Consider the following 17,058-nt stretch of genomic DNA (forward strand, 5'->3'; position numbering starts at 1 on the left):
GCCTCGGCATGGGTGTTCTTTATGAGTGTCCATTAATTGTCATCATATCATTACTCATACTAATCTTCGCGAAATTAAGAAAGTGGCAGAAAAGCGAAATAAAATAAATCAATCAATTGAGTTAAGCTTCCCCATGGGTCAATTCGTGTGGAGAAGTGCATGCGTATATCTAAACATGTAATATCCCCATTAGACGTACAGACTTCAATTTCATGAATTCAAGTACAATTTCACGAATACATTCGACTTCAGATATTTTGCTACATCACCGAAAGTGCTCAGTTCAACATTCAGCATTGTAGTCAGCACTGAACACTTATGAATAGGATCCGGATAGTTATGCATTTTACACATTCCATATGCAAATGTATGTATATTACATGTGCAAATGCATATTTGAATCATATACTGTATATAATCTTCTTTCATATTTTTGAGCCAACAACCACTTCCAATATTGTATTTTACATCTGTTCCTTCTTAATAAAAGAACTCCGTGACAGAGTGGTTAACGCGGCATGCTACGACAATAGGCGTGCGCACGGAGGGGAGCAAGGGGGGGGGGGGCAATTGTCACGGAGAGACAAGCAAGGTATTTTTCCATGGAACATATTAGTTCCCATAATAGTGTGGCCCCCTCAAAAACACTACTTGAATTTGAAATTATCGCATTAATATAAATTACTATGACTGAAATCAAATTATACGTGGGAAATATATAATTTTAGGTTGACATTAAATTTCTAAGGGGGACGTGCAAGTTCCTCCTGCATTATTGTACTTTAGCCTAGAAATTTAGTGGAGAGGAATCTGATTGCCGTTATTGAACGATATTATACTCTTAAAGAAAATGAAGTATTTTCAAGCCGATTAAACTTCAAAGCAACTACGGGTCTAGAGGGTACAGTGGCGAAACCACAGGGGGCAATGAGCATTGCCCCTCCCCAATCTTGAACGGAAATCAATCCTAAGGGCCAAGGGGGTCAAACATTGAGGTAAAATAAGCAAGACTAGTAGAATCTAAGAGTAGCAGGACAAAAGGATACTCATGATGGAATTAGTTTTCGCGTCTTTCTTGCATTATTTTTCCAGACGGCCAAGAATAGCTGCAGGGGGATACAGAGGGGCAATTGCCCCCATCGATATCTAAATTTATACAAATAAAAAAAATCGTAAAATTTTCTTGCTCGCTTCGCTCGAAATTTCTCATTTCCTTACAGTCTTGTGAAGTATTGAGACGTAGCTAAGGGGCGATGGGAGTTGTCCCTGGGCGCCGAACGATCTAAATAAAAAAAATGTAAAAGAGAATGCCATGGTGCCCCCGTGAAATGTTTTGTGCCATATTAAATCAATATTGTTTTCACTTTGCAAAAATTTCGATTTCAAATTTTCTTGCTCGCCTCACTCGTGCCACGTCCTCTCACGTGAGCATCTGCCAGCTTAGCACAGGGTAGAAACAATGAGATACCTCTGGGTACAGATCAGGGTGACTAACACTACGAATATATGGAAAGAAACAATCGATTTAACCCACTACGGAGGGTACAATTCGTAATATATTCTTGAATAATCATGTACAAATATTAGATAACTTTGGAAATCTTTTCATACAATATTTTTCTTCTATTTTAGCCAATCTTCTTTGGGCTTCTTCTTCTTGTAATCGCTGAGGCTTCTTCTTCTTCTAATTAATAAGGCTTCTTCTTCTTGTAATTAATAAGGCATCTTCTTCTTATAACTACTAAGGCTTCTTCTTCTTATAATTAATAAGGCATCTTCTTCTTATAACTACTAAGGCTTCATCTTCTTGTAATTACTAATTCTTCTTCTTGTAATTACTAATGCTGCTGCTTCTTCTTGTAATTATTACATATTGTGTATTTTTCCTTCTTTCTTTTCTATATCGATCTTATTCAAATTGACGTAAATATTAATCGATCACACAGACAAACAAAGAGAAAGGGGTTAGTTAAAGATCGCCGCCTGGCCGGCGCTAACCTTAACTTGGAGCTGCTATAGATGCGCCTACCAAAAGTGCTTGGGTGTTGCCGTGAGATGGCGCTACACCTGGGACAAAACAACCCAAAAGCCACACGAAACTCTCAGTTCGTGGGAACCAAAAAAAGGCACAGAATCGCAATTACAATTCGACTTCTTTACTTTTTTATAATGATCACTTATGCTATTACTGAATATTAATCACCCTTTCCACCTTATTTGTATCCTGTTATTGTATTAAGTTCATTTATTTATTTCATTATAATTAGTATTAATATCTACAATCATTATTTCACCACATCAGCGCTTTCCTTTTTCTCTATTTACAATTGTATAAGTTTTCTTGGGTGCTGCCATCTCTGGCCCACTTTCTAAGCTGCTTTATGTATCATCAAATATAAACGTCGTTCTTTTTGCATGCTGCCATCTATGATCCTATACCTCAAAGAACAACAATGCAGTTTGTGTACGTGACACTCGCAATTTTCTTGTCTTCTGTAATGCATTGTAAATTACCAGAAAGGGAATTTTTAACTACTAAGTACTTCAGACTCTTGCTGCTAAACGTTTTGTCTTAAATGCATGAACACAGTTGTTTGGAGGAAAAGGAGCTCGTCACAGAAACATTTTACTTTTGCCCCCCCCCCCCCCCAATGAGAAATCTGCGCACGCCTATGGCTACGACGCCAGGGGTCCTGGGTTCGAATCCCGACTTGTTCGAACAGAACAGCTGCTACGCGGCTATGGTAATAGTTTGTCAGATTCAACTTAGCAATGAATAGTCTATAGATGATTTTGTCGTGTCAGATATTGTCCAATTGTATTGCCGAAAACAAGAGTTTCAAGGTTGAAAATTTGAGATATCAAGTTGTAATCAAGTGCAATCATGATTTGTAAGCAGTGGCGTGCCCAGGATTTTCGAAAGGGAGGGGAGGTTGAGGTTATATTAATTTTTTTCTGGTAGTCAGCCTTCATTTTGCCATCTCTTCCTACCTTTGACGTTCTTTTTTTTAGCAATACTGGGCAAAAGGGGGGGGTTATAACCCCACCAACCCTCCCCCCTTGGACACGCCACTGTCTGTAAAAAATGTAATTTTCCTTCACTTATAAAACAGCAGTGTGAAGTAAACAAGAGTGTGGAACTTTTCAGAACTACAACTGTTACATTTATTACGTAAATCGTAGGAGCTGAAAAGAGAACAAATATCTGATTACATGTTGGGTTTTTGCAGTAACAAAGAAAACATTTGAAAAGGTAGTGTGTTTTCTAAAATGCAAATTTTGCACCTTTTTAGTGTATATTTGAGGTATTTTAAGTGTATGCGTATGAGAACTGTAAAGAATTAAAAATATATTCATTCTTGAAATGTCGATATCAAGTGGGTATCGGCTTAAAGTGATCTCACGCCAGTCCTAAGATATGAAATAATTTGATGGCAACCGCACAAGATAAATCAAATCAGAGGTGTGTCTAAGACTTACTTGGACGCAGAGTACCCATAATATATATCTCCAGGTTAGTACTTAACCGGGTAATAGACTTCAGAACTTGGGAGTTCTGCATTTTCACCACGTACACATGAACGTAAACATATACAAACATAACTTACAGCAAAACCAATCTGCCATGGGAGTTGGCGGTTTGGAAATTTACAGCGGCCATTAATCAGAAAATAAGACTTATGGCCTGCAGAGCCACCAACGGAATTAAATGTAATTAGAGTGCATAGCTCTTAAGACGCTGCACTTGTTCGTGAACGGAAACTTCAGAACAAAAAAGAAGAGTTAAAAAGAAAAGTCGTTGCACAGCTTAATCAATCATTTGAGTTTTTTTGTTCGTATTTCAAGACCTGAGAAATTTCTAAGCTCCTTGATAAAGACCCACATTAAGAAAGTTCATTAAACTATTCTTGCTCGCCTGGAAACCAGACGGTGGGGTTATTTCAATATTTTTTTATCCCCCGTGCATTGCGCCGTGCCATGAAGACGCCTAGAATAGTAAGTGGTGATAGAGCCCCACACTCTCTTTGGAACTTGTGCACAGTGGTGATGTGATCAACATCAGGCTCCGGTCGGCTTTACACCCAGGTACGAATTGATAAAAGGCTGGGTGAACCCCAGATCCGCTTTGTACTGGAACCGTGTCAGAAAAATCCCCACCCCAGGAATCAAATCCGGGTCTCCCGCGTGACATTTCTTAGTCTCCTATCCCCTGATATTTTTTCTATTATGATCTACCTTATAAATGTAAATTCAAATTATTTAGTTAGAATTATGATAGCATGAAAGTATATTTATTAATTACTGAAGTCTATTTTTTAAAAAATATATGTTGATTGGTTGAGTTGGTGTTTTAAGTCCACTTTATGCACACTAAGGCTAATCGGGACTAGACCTTGACATGTCCTTCCCGGACGTATGAACAGACTGTTGAAGTACACCATCCCGCCTGGTATATATATATGAATCTTGTTGCTGAAAGTTACGAGATTAATGGAAGTGCATGAGAGAAAAATTGTGCTGTTACTGTGATTTTTTTTGTACGTTTCGTTATGATGTTCAACTTTTGTTCTTTTTAAATTGCATAATCAAGATAAATAGATTCTGAATTCAAATGTTAAAACGTAAGTTCTGTGTTTTTGTTTCTATTTACTGCAAATCTTAATGTTTTCCCGTGCCCTGGGAGGTATCACGCGTATACCAATATAGTCTCATGTTGCTCATTCTGAATTTGAATTGAGATAAATATATTCTTATGGCTATTAATATCCTATGGTTGAACCTTGCACGACCATGTCAATAATTTGGCACACAGAACGTGGGTCCCGAATACATTGTACAGTGGGATCCATGAGTATTACCGTGCAAATTGTCCATAACTATTTTCATTAATTTTTCTCTTACATCCTATGTGTTTTTAAGATATGCATTTTTATGTATGTTGGTGCAGAAATTGTCAACAGCTTGTTTTGAGTTTTCTTTTAATTCTTGAGCTCTTATTGGGTAAAATAAAGTGCACGAACATGGTGATGGACAATTTGCAAGGTAATACTCATGGATCCCACTGTACATTAGCTACGTTAACCTTTGGTAACGTGTTTTAGATTTGTAGTTGACTCAGAATTTTTGATGCGCAACAATGGAAAAGATGATATTAAGAAATGGAAGCAAAGCTTCATATGTTGATGAAAGCACGGGTTGATGGAAACTGAGCTGTTTGTGTAATATTGTGGTAATATTATTAGTTGTTAATTCAGTGAGTACTGTTTTTAAATAGAGAATTTTGTGACTGGAATTGAGTGCAACCCAGATACTTATTTAAGTTGAAGTTTAAACTACGGAAAAAGGAAATATACACATTAATGTGATTTGCGTAAGGCAGTTCTTGTTAAGGCCATGGCGGATGCCATAGGTTATATGGAACTTAATAGTCAAGTAGAAATTATAACGAATTTGGTAGAAGACAATGAAATTGTTATAGAAGAAAACATTATAGAAGAAACATCTAGGAAACAAGCCAAAAGAGTCAGATCTCCTGAAGATGATCAAGTTCTAGCAAAAGCGGTAAGGTTGGACAGGTTAGATAATAGAGATAAAGTAAACAACCTTGGAGAAGGTCGAAGAGAAAATAATGTAGATACGTGTAAAATGTATTATGATACACATAATGGGCCATATTTAGTAATAATGACTAGTATACAAAAGGTGCAGAAAAGAAATTTAACTCTATGAAAATAGGAAATGAATTGCGAAAGAAAGATATAAGGGTCAGATATATCCAACCAAGTGGCTTATATAGAGCAAAGATTTATTTTTACACCAGGAATAAAGCTAACAATTTCATGAGAAATATGCATTTTCATAAATAAAATAATATTGATGTGTTCATCTCCGAATCCTTATTGATGAGGGAAGGATTGATATATGGTGTTCCCACTGAATTTGAAGAGAAGGAAATTAAGAAAAGTATTAAAGACCCGACAGTAATATCAGTGGAAAGAATGAAAAAGAGAATTCGAAAAGATGATGGACCATATTATTTTGTTCCTACTAAGCTAATATCAATCACGTTTAGATCTCAAGAAATGCATATGTTTCTTCAGCTAGAAAACTTGGCAGACTGCAATGGTATTGCATGTGAGTGAAATTGAACAATGTGTTTCAAGATGGTGAATGAAAAACTGATTTTCCTCATGTAGCATGCACGCTCTATACCATGCTCTCTTTTTCCCCAAAACTGTCTGTCTACAATGCATTTTCGGAGCACAAGGAACTAAACTCAGTCATTGTAGATAATCCGTTGGTTCGCAATATTGCAGTAAAACTTTTAAAATTATATTTCATAGTTTAGGAGAGGAGTGGTGGTAAAATTGAAAACATACATTTTGCTATAAATGTAAAGCTTTTGAGTTGCAATTTTTAGAGTTACAAGATAACTTAAAGAATTGTCATATTGCATTTGAGAAAAAATTGTCACCATGTTTAAAGATGGTGGATGATTTAACATGCCTAGAGAGAGCTTTAAGTTGTGCTAATATTTGAGGTTAGATTTTCATAGATTAAGAAAACCAAGTCTTTACGTTAGGACATTACTTGAGCTTGACGTTTTTAGTTAAAACTCTGTAATAGTGTGTGGTTTAGGAAGGATGGGGGAAAGTCATCAATTTTGAGACCACGATATCTGTAGCAAATTTAGAGTTTTTAAGCTGAAATGCATGTCGCAAATAGGTACACACAGGGAATGATTTTATTTTGCATTTGCATTTGTTGAAAGCATTTCAAAATGGTGGATGAAAAATTGATTTTTCATATTCTGAGGTAGCTCCAAATTCTGATGCCACTTTCAAATATCTGCCTAAACTACATTTTTGGACATTAAGAAAAGAGACTTTAATATTTTAGGGCATTTGCTAAGCTATGGCGTGACAAATATTTTTTTTTTTAACAATATAGTGCATATGTGTGTTAGGATCCAAATGGGGGCCACTAATGTTTTGTCCATGAGAACTGTTAGTTTCATAGCAATCAGATATTTTGGAGGATGGATACGGTATTACATTTGGATGAAATCAAAGACAAATATGTCAGTCTTATAATTTTGGCATGGTTAATACACGGAGGAGGATATTTAATTCTTGATCTCGTTTTGACAGTCACATATAAAGGCCTAGAGGGTGATTCAAAAGTCTCTTAACACTCCCTACAAAAAGTAAAGGAGTTAGGCTGGATACAGTTGGTTATGATAAAAACAGGTTAGGCTTAGGGGGCTTGGTGTGTTCCAAGGGACGTCTGCCATGTTGAATTAAACTCAAATTTTTTTCAAAGAGAAGGTAGTGATGTGATATGAGACTGGAGGAAAAGAGGGAATTCTTACTTCTTCTTTCCTAAAAGGGGATCGCGAAACCACCCCATGACTGTTTTCTCACACCTGGATGTTGATACACTTGTTACAATCATGCAGTCATAACTTTTTCGTGATTAAAGATAAATTGAAGAAACTTCCACCACTGCATTTCTCGCGAAATTCTAGCCTGATTTGATTCTAGTCTGACTGTCACGCGGAAAACCCAGGATGGGTGATCTAAGTTCGGGTATTTTCCATCTTTGTCGCCGCTTAAAGTGGCTCTATGGCTCACCCAGCCTCAAATCAAATGGTTCCCTAGAGGGGAGAGGGTAAGGTGACCGTATGATGGTGCTGATAAAATCACTCCAAGATGGCAGACATCGAACATATGTGGGGCCCACATATCCAATGTGCCTTCATGGCACGGTGCTGTATGCACAGGGAACTTTGCCTTTACCTGTATATATTGTATTTGTTTCTGTACCCCTGAGTAACTGCGTTTATTTTTTGCATATGCATATACAAACCCTCTACAATGGCTGAAGGTCCCCCAAAGGCTTACTTGGCTCCATTCCCCCGCACTGCGGGGCTTTGTGGTTTGAAGATCCGGCACCATCTTCTGAACATCACTACATTCCCCAACATTCTAATTTTGAAGTGACTAAGTTTATACACAGAGATAGATTAGGCTATTTGTTCGTAGGCATATAGGAAAGGTATGCCTCCTCCTCTTCCCATGAACTCCACGTATGGAGTTATCTTAGCGGAAGAAAACAGCGGGTAAAGTCAGGCGAGCTATCTTCTCCACTTCACGTGCGAGCTGGGGTGCCTCAGGGCTCGATCCTTGGCCCACTGCTATTCAAGCTCTCGGCCGATGATTTAGTCACGTCTGTGAAAATATGCAACGTTCACTGTTATGCCGACGACACTCAATTGTACAGGGTGTACCAAAAGTCCCATTACCCCCACCTTTGAATTGTAGACAAACCTGCAAAGTGTTATTTTGCGACAGGGGTTATTATCTAAAAATGAGTCAACGTCAGCAAGTCACACTCATTTGTTTACATTTACTTCATTCTTACACTGGATGGAGAATATCAGTCTGTAGTATTTTAAATATTTGGGTCATTCCATGTCAAATTAACAAGGTCCCCATCCTCACATATTTTGATTCATTTGAAATTTGGGATACTGGAAGGGCCACCTGAGGTAGGAAAATATGCAGAGTTATAGATCCACATCTTTCGTATTTCCGAAATTACAGAGTGCAAACCATTTTTTAACACCTTGTTAACTTTAAATTGCAATATTTTGGCAATCAGGGCACCTATAGAAGTGATTCAATCTGCTCAGACCAATCGAGCCGCTGGTTCATGATCAGTCTGTTTGAGAAAAATTAATATGCTGTGTGTGAAAAATTATTTCGCATTCATTGATGTCAATGTGTTTCAAGAGGCTGCCTGTTCCGATAATTGTGAATATTGATTTGTTTGAATTTATTACGAATCCATTTGAAGCGCACCAATCGCTTATGTTCTTCAAATCTTGGTTTAAAAGTGCGACCGCGTTCTGCAATTTTGATATGCGTGTGGATATATACAGGGTGTACCAAAAGTCCCATTACCTTCTCTTTGAATTGTAGACAAACCTCCAAAATGTTATTTTAACAGCATGCCTATGATGAGAGGATGGTATACCATTATATCAGACCAGTGCTCACTATTTACTCCAGAGGATCTGTGTGCACACCGCCATTTTCATGGCACAGTATTATTTGCCTCCAGATGCGATGTGAAATCCTCCGTAACATAAGATGTCAGATCTGGATTTCGGGGTGGCCATTTTAAGAGAATTCCTCAATGATGTGTTCAGAGACACACGGATTGGACAAGGATCGCCAAATTTACCAGCACCTTTAAAATGGCCACCCCGAAGTCCAAATCTGACATCTTGTGATAATGCGCTATGGGGGCACATCAAACAGAAAGTCGCCCATAATCGTTATCAGACAACTGACGAACTTCAAGAAGCTGTTCGCAGTGCGTTTGTTTCCTTCACGCCAGCCAAGTTACGGAAGATTTCACATCGCACCTGGAGGCAAATAATACTGTGCCATGAAAATGGTGGTGTGCACACAGATCCTCTGGAGTAAATAGTGAGCACTGGTCTGATATAATGGTATACCATCCTCTCATCATAGGCATGCTGTTAAAATAACATTTTGGAGGTTTGTCTACAATTCAAAGAGAAGGTAATGGGACTTTTGGTACACCCTGTATATATCCACACGCATATCAAAATTGCAGAACGCGGTCGCACTTTTAAACCAAGATTTGAAGAACATAAGCGATTGGTGCGCTTCAAATGGATTCGTAATAAATTCAAACAAATCAATATTCACAATTATCGGAACAGGCAGCCTCTTGAAACACATTGACATCAATGAATGCGAAATAATTCTTCACACACAGCATATTATTTTTTCTCAAACAGACTGATCATGAACCAGCGGCTCGATTGGTCTGAGCAGATTGAATCACTTCTATAGGTGCCCTGATTGCCAAAATATTGCAATTTAAAGTTAACAAGGTGTTAAAAAATGGTTTGCACTCTGTAATTTCGGAAATACGAAAGATGTGGATCTATAACTCTGCATATTTTCCTACCTCAGGTGGCCCTTCCAGTATCCCAAATTTCAAATGAATCAAAATATGTGAGGATGGGGACTAGAGGCCAGCATAGTCTGCCTTTTACCTACCCACTGCCCGCTTGCACGCGATAACAGGTTTACCTGCTCGCCTGCCCACGGCAACGAGTCGACTTGCGTCTTTACCCGGGTTCTTGGTCTTCAAGGCGCTCTGCGCTTACAAGGTACCTGGGCATTCATCAAGACCCGGGCGCCTGCAAAACCTGCTGGAAGGAAACAGTCCTCCGGCAACGTGTCGCTCCAGGTGTTTCATCACCACGTGGATGGCTGCAGCCAGTGTTGCCTACTTACGTAGCTACTAAATCCTACGAAGTCCTAGTAGGAGCTTCTTCTCCAAGGAGAATTTATATACTTAGCGATTTCAGTTCAGCGTAAGCAGTTTTTATCTTATTGCCAGGAAATGCACGCAATATTACAGTTTCATTTATCTAAATGAATGATCGAGCAAACAAAAATCTCCTCACTGAAAACTAATTGTTTTTCATTGCATGGTGCCTTAACCAGGCACGCAGTGGCGCAACCAGAGGGGGCAGGGTGCATTGCTCACAACCTTGGACGGAAATTGTCTAGCGGAGGGGTCAGGGTGGGGGTCAAACATTAAAGTACAAGTCTCATCAAGTTCAATGCCGTAGCAAAGGGGTAGCGGGAGTCGGCCCTGAGCGCCGAACGATCTAAGTGAGAAAAGTTTTAAAACAGAAAATGCTATGGCGGCCCGTGATATTATTTGCTATTAATGTTGGTTTGTTACGAGTTGGATGAAATAATTATGTAATACGTCGCTCCATGTGAAAAGAAAATATTGTAGATGGAAATTTTACATGCCATATGTATGTACATTCGGAATGCATTTATCATGCACTTTCTTTCTTTCAAAAATAGTTTGTGTGATTGTTTTCCATTATTAGCTAACGTGAAATTGACGTGTTGAAAAAAAATATTTCTAATCCTCTGTTTCAACACAAATGCGTGAGAACCGAACAATGCCTGCCAGGAACGATCTGGGCAGGTGGGCATACAAGCTGCTCAAGCGAGGGTGTTGCGCAGGTTGCATGGCATTTCAGGAGCGATGTCTCGCGAACGGGTCTGCTCCAGGTCTTGTGCAGGCCTCTGATGGGGACCTTATTGATTTGACATGGAATGACCCAAATATTTAAAATACTACAGACTGATATTCTGCATCCAGTGTAAGAATGAAGTAAATGTAAACAAATGAGTGTGACTTGCTGACGTTGACTCATTTTTAGATAATAACCCCTGTCGCAACAGCCCAATGAGGACCCAGACTTGACCAACTACCGACTGCCAGCCTCACTACCCTGAGGTGGGAGATCATCCATCCAGTTATGGGGTGACATGTGGTCAGCACGACAAACCCCCATGACCGGGTTACGCTATTCATTCATAGGTCCCCAATTTCCTCACGTTGGTGGGTTTCCACCGGTCCCATACACAGGCCAAAATCTCAGGAGAAAAACTGTTACGCTCCCCCAGGAGACGCGAACCTGCGCGCTTCCCGTAGCCGGAGCATGACACCTTAGACCGCAAGGCCATAGTGTGGTACAATTTTTAGATAATGTACGTGAAATAACCCACTCTCATTCAGTATAGAAGCTTAAGGAAATGGCATTCCTTTGGCAAACTTTCTATTATATTGTGTTTTGGAGCAGCTGCCATTTGAAGTGATCATTAAAATTTCTCTCTGGCCATGTTCATGTCTTTACATCCACTCCATGCTTGCTGGGGACGGACAATAGGAAAACATTTGTAATACCGAAAGTCAGTGGGGCTAGTTGGCCAGCCCCCACTTTTTGACACTTGTCACCGCACTGTTGTCTCGTAATGCTAAGCACTGTCTACTATGGTAAATTAATCTGTCCTCGGTTTTGGCACCCAATCGCCGCTAATGCCAAAAGATTGAAGAGAAAATTAATTTAACAATGAATGAGATAACGGTGTGGTTACTACTGATGCCACAGTCAAAGTACCAAGTCTACTTTGATATCTTAGGTATCTAGAATAATTTCTTGTGATTCACTTAGAAATTTACAGACACTATTATTGTCACACATCAACTTCTCGCTTTCCATCATGGGCAGATTCCACCTTGAACAGCAAGGGTCCCACCTTCCATTGCTAAGGACTAAGGAGAGCATTTTCAAAGTTCGAGGTACTAGTTCATTATTCGAATTTTGGCGATTTTTTTTTTTTGGAAATCAGAATGCAACCATTTAGAAAAGGGTGGCAACCTAAAGTAAACTTGATAAAAGATAAAGACAGTGATTTTCTAGCTGACCCAAGCGATATTCTAAATAGATGGAAGAACTACTTTAATGACCTTTTAAATGTTCATGTAGGAGATAAATCAGAAGTAAATGAAGTACACACAGCGGAACCTTTAGTTCCAGAACCTAACTTGACTGAAGTTAAAGATGCTATTAAAAGGCTAAAGAATAACAAAGCACCTGGCATTGATTTAATACCAGCTCTGGCATTGATTTAATACCAGCTGAGTTAATTAAATATGGTGGAAATTCACTAACATGTCAAATTCATAAATTAATTTGTTTAATATGGAATAAAGAAGAAATCCCTCAACAGTGGAAAGAATCCATAATTGTTCCTGTGTTTAAAAAAGGTGATAAAATGAACTGCAATAATTACCGTGGAATTTCTCTACTCTCAACAACATATAAAATATTATCTAACATTCTTTTAACAAGACTAACCCCATATGCTAATGAAATTATAGGTGATTATCAATGTGGATTTAAACGTAACAGATCAACTACAGATCAAATTTTTCACATCAGACAGACACTTGAAAAAAAGTGGGAATATAATCAAAATGTCCATCAGCTATTCATTGATTTCAAAAAAGCATATGATTCGGTCAAAAGAGATAAATTATATAATATATTAGTAGAGTTTGGAATACCTAAGAAACTTGTTAGTATGATAAAAGTGTGCACCAGTGAAACAGAAAGTAAAATTCGTGTGGGTATTAATATGTCTGACAAATTTACAATTCATGATGGGTTAAAACAAGGAGATGCATTATCTCCATTGCTCTTTAATTTTGCATTAGAATATGCTGTTAGGAAGGTAAAAGAAACTAACGAAGGACTAAAATTAAATGGTACGACTCAGTTGTTAGCATATGCAGATGATGTAGACTTATTAGGGGATGATATAAATACAATTAAGAATAATGCTAAAATATTTTTCAAAACTGCTAAAGAGATAGGTTTGGAAGTTAACAAAGAGAAAACTAAATATATGCTTACAGGCCGAAACCAAGTGTTAGGTAATAATCAAAATCTAATTATTGATAACAACTCGTTTGAACCAGTTTCCAAATTCAAATACTTAGGAGTAATATCAACAAGTGAAAATTATATTAAAGAGGAAATAAAAAGTAGGCTTAATTCAGGAAATGCATGTTACTTCTCTCTTCATAAACTTTTGTCTTCTCGTTTAATATCTAAGAAACTAAAAGTTAAAATATACAAAACAGTAATTTTGCCTGTAGTATTATATGGATGTGAAACTTGGTCCCTTACATTGAAAGAGGAACATAAATTGAGAGTATTTGAAAATAAGATCCTTAGGAAAATCTTTGGACCTAAAAGGGATGAGGAGACAGGTGAGTGGAGAAGGTTACATAATTTAGAACTGCATAATTTGTATTCATGTCCAGATATTATTAGAATTAATTAAATCAAGAAGACTTAGGTGGGCAGGCCATGTGGCACGAATGGGAGAGGAAAGAGGAGTTTACAGGATTCTTGTTGGGAAGCCTGATGGTAAGAGACCTGTAGGAAGGCCAAGACGAAGATGGAGGGACAACGTTGAGATGGACCTAAGGGAAATCGGTAGGGATGGAAAAGAGTATATAGAACTTGCTCAAGATAGGGAAAGATGGAAGGCCTGTGTTGCTGCAGCCATGAACCTTCGGGTTTAAGAAGGCTAGGGAGTTAGTTAGTTAACCATTTATTCTGAATGGCATCCGAAATCAAAGTTTAAAAAATAGATGAATGAATACTTCAGTAGGATATTGGTCTTTTGTTTTGTGTTTGGACCAATATTTCATCACTTTGTAAACCCTGTGAGTAGTATAAAATACAATAGGATGAGCACCACTTACAAGTGTAGAAAAGGAGAGGCTATTTGATTGAACAATCTGATTTACCCACACTTAAAACAATAGCAAAAGAGGCTTATACCCTAATTCTTCAAGTGTGATATGCTCTGATTTTTTAAGAATTCTGGATTCTAGTGTAGAAAAGGTGAAGCCTCTCAGACAGATTTGCTTATACTTAAAACTATGCAAAGTTCCCATATGATCTTATTGTTTATAGTGTGTTTTTTTGTCAAAATCCCAGGAATCTTGAATTGATATAAAGCTCATAGCTATTGGGTTCTGAGACCCAGTAGGAGTGTGGGTGCATAGCCCCATGGATTTTATTGCCTTGTAATCAGGAGGCCTCTGGGTTTGAGTCCTGATAAAATGTGAGGCCTCCCCTGATGGCAAAGTGTTAATATTGTTGCTTTGTAAGCAAAAGGCTCTGGGTTTGAGTCCTGATAAAATGTGTAAGATTGAAATACATGTGGCAAAATAATATCTCCACACGTGAGATTTTGAGAATAATTATTGCTAGTTGATATACAACTGATAGCCCCCAGATCTGAAACCTGGTAAAAAGTGTTGTACAACAGCATAAAAGAACAAAATTATTTTATATTGGGGATCACCCGAGCCTAGTTATTGCTGTTGGGTATAAAACACTAGCTCAGCCAAATACTATATATTCTCATTGCAAAACATCCCCGATCAATACAATGAGACATGTGCAGGTGCCTGCATGTTCTTCTAATCTTTTGATCAGTCACATGCCCCGGCCAGGGCAATTAATTGCACGCCTGTAGATTATATCTCTTGCATGCCCATCCATCAGTGTCATTAACTCCAAGGTGAATTCTTAGTTGCCCGCTTCCATGTTTGCCTGAAAGAATTCAGTTGTGTTAATATGTACCTGAGAGGGGCTCTGAATATTTACTGCACATTTCAAAATCCCATTTTGAATTGTATTTTAGTTTTTCTGCAGAATAGGCAGAAGTACTGTGTTATTTGAGCTTCTCTGCAATATGCAGATGTGGTGTAGACATAATTCCTTGGCCTATATGTTCTATAATCAAAAGGCCACAGGTTCGAAACCTGGCAGAGTGTCTGAGCCTCCCTGACAGCAAAATGTTGGTATTATTGCTTTGTAATCAAGGGGATTCTGTATTTGAATCGGCCCTCTAGAATTGCTCTGTGACTCTCTCATTTCTTACATCATAAACATATGATTTTTCACCTATGAGAATAACACTACATATGGTGTCATCAGGTAATGCCTCATGGAATTCACAGATAATTTTAATATTTGTCCTGTCATTCACCACAACTTGTTTCCTTTTTTGAAGTGTTTATTACAAACATGGGTCTCTGTGCTTTGAATTCATGTGGTGTGTAATACATGTCAGTATTGCCAGTAGTGACCCTTTTGTATGATGAAAATGCCTCATATAATTTGAGGAAATCATCCTTGGAAATGTCTAAATTATAATTTTCTCTAGGAAATACCTCATTTCTGCCATTTTTAAGATATATGTTCTTGATGTTGCAGTTATCAAATTTACTTGAATTTTTTTCCTGATTGTTGTGTCTTCCAGTCTGAAACAGTACCACCACAAAATCAGGCATGTCATATTGTATGCTGGAGAATGAATTTGTAGCATCAAACTCATAATAAGTACCAGATGCGGGCTTCTGTACACATTGATATGTATAAAATTGTAAAAGAATCTGTGGATTTTTTATTATATCAGCTTTGTATTTAAGAGCATAACTGGCCTCATATTCAACAACAGGGATTCTTAACTCCATAGTCTGAATAATGCATTTGCCTGCATCTGGTAGGGTATTAGGCAGAGCTTCCCCGGTAGAGTTTATTGCACTGTACCTCATCAAAGCATTGTTATCATTTGCAGCTCTTCTAAATGTGATTCTTAAACCACCCTTCCACATAATATCTTTGTAATCTGAGAAGAATCCTGGCAACAGGCGCATAGGAAACAGCACTGTGTGGCTCTTAGATATAATTTTATCACCAGCCTCAAATCCACCTATTTTGTAGTAAGAAGCCTCGGTTTTGGATAATTTTAATGTGGCCAAAGCTGTGGAGGTAATGCCGGGATAATCCACTCTGTTTATAACAACACCATGCTTTCTGATCTCAATTTCAGAGAACAGATGCGGCACAAAATTATCTACAAGTCTTATATTTGAATTTGCCGGATAATCTGTTCCATCGAGCTTTACAACATCAAATTTGATGTATAGATCTGCTCTGTGGGGGTGTATAAAGCCATCCCCTACATCAAGATCAACCTCAATTTCTGTGTTGGGTTGATTTAAATTTGCAAATGTCCTCCTGTTTGGAGGGAATGATTGTAGCTCATAACTCTCAATATTTTCCATTTTCTTCTTGTATGTATTTTTATTTAAATATTAATCTCTATGATTGCAGTTGTTGTGGCTCCAGCAAAATCAACTAATTCTTCTTTTTCATTAGTGACCATCAATTCAATATAATCTATTCTATTATGGCACACAGGAAAATATAATGTTGGGGATGGATTGTAGATGATGGGCTCCATAAATTCAGAATTAGGTTTGAATGTTGCAATGATGCCGGTTTGTTTGTGAGTGCCTATGCCATTTGATTTGGTGATCATACCCTCAGCCACATTACAGTGAATATTCAGAGTCTCTATGGCTAAGAATTTAGGTATATTCATAGCAGTGTGTTTGATTGCTGGTTCAAGTTTTGTGTTGTTCTCAAAGCCTAACAGCTCTCCTATAGTACCCAGATTCACTGTTTCTGTGGCTGAGGGTATGATCACCAAATCAAATGGCATAGGCACTCACAAACAAACCGGCATCATTGCAACATTCAAACCTAAT

At 38.0% G+C, this 17,058-nt stretch overlaps 1 protein-coding gene across 1 annotated transcript in view; it reads left to right on the top strand.

The window, feature by feature from the left end:
* Positions 1 to 17,058, top strand: part of LOC145981446 (calcitonin gene-related peptide type 1 receptor-like) — a 280,055-nt gene that overhangs the window by 262,192 nt on the left and 805 nt on the right. The gene's annotated exons all lie outside the window — the stretch shown is intronic.

This window comes from Lepisma saccharinum, chromosome 29 (genome assembly GCF_977018435.1).
Source record: "Lepisma saccharinum chromosome 29, izLepSacc3.1, whole genome shotgun sequence".
Classification (NCBI taxonomy): Eukaryota; Metazoa; Arthropoda; class Insecta; order Zygentoma; family Lepismatidae; genus Lepisma; species Lepisma saccharinum.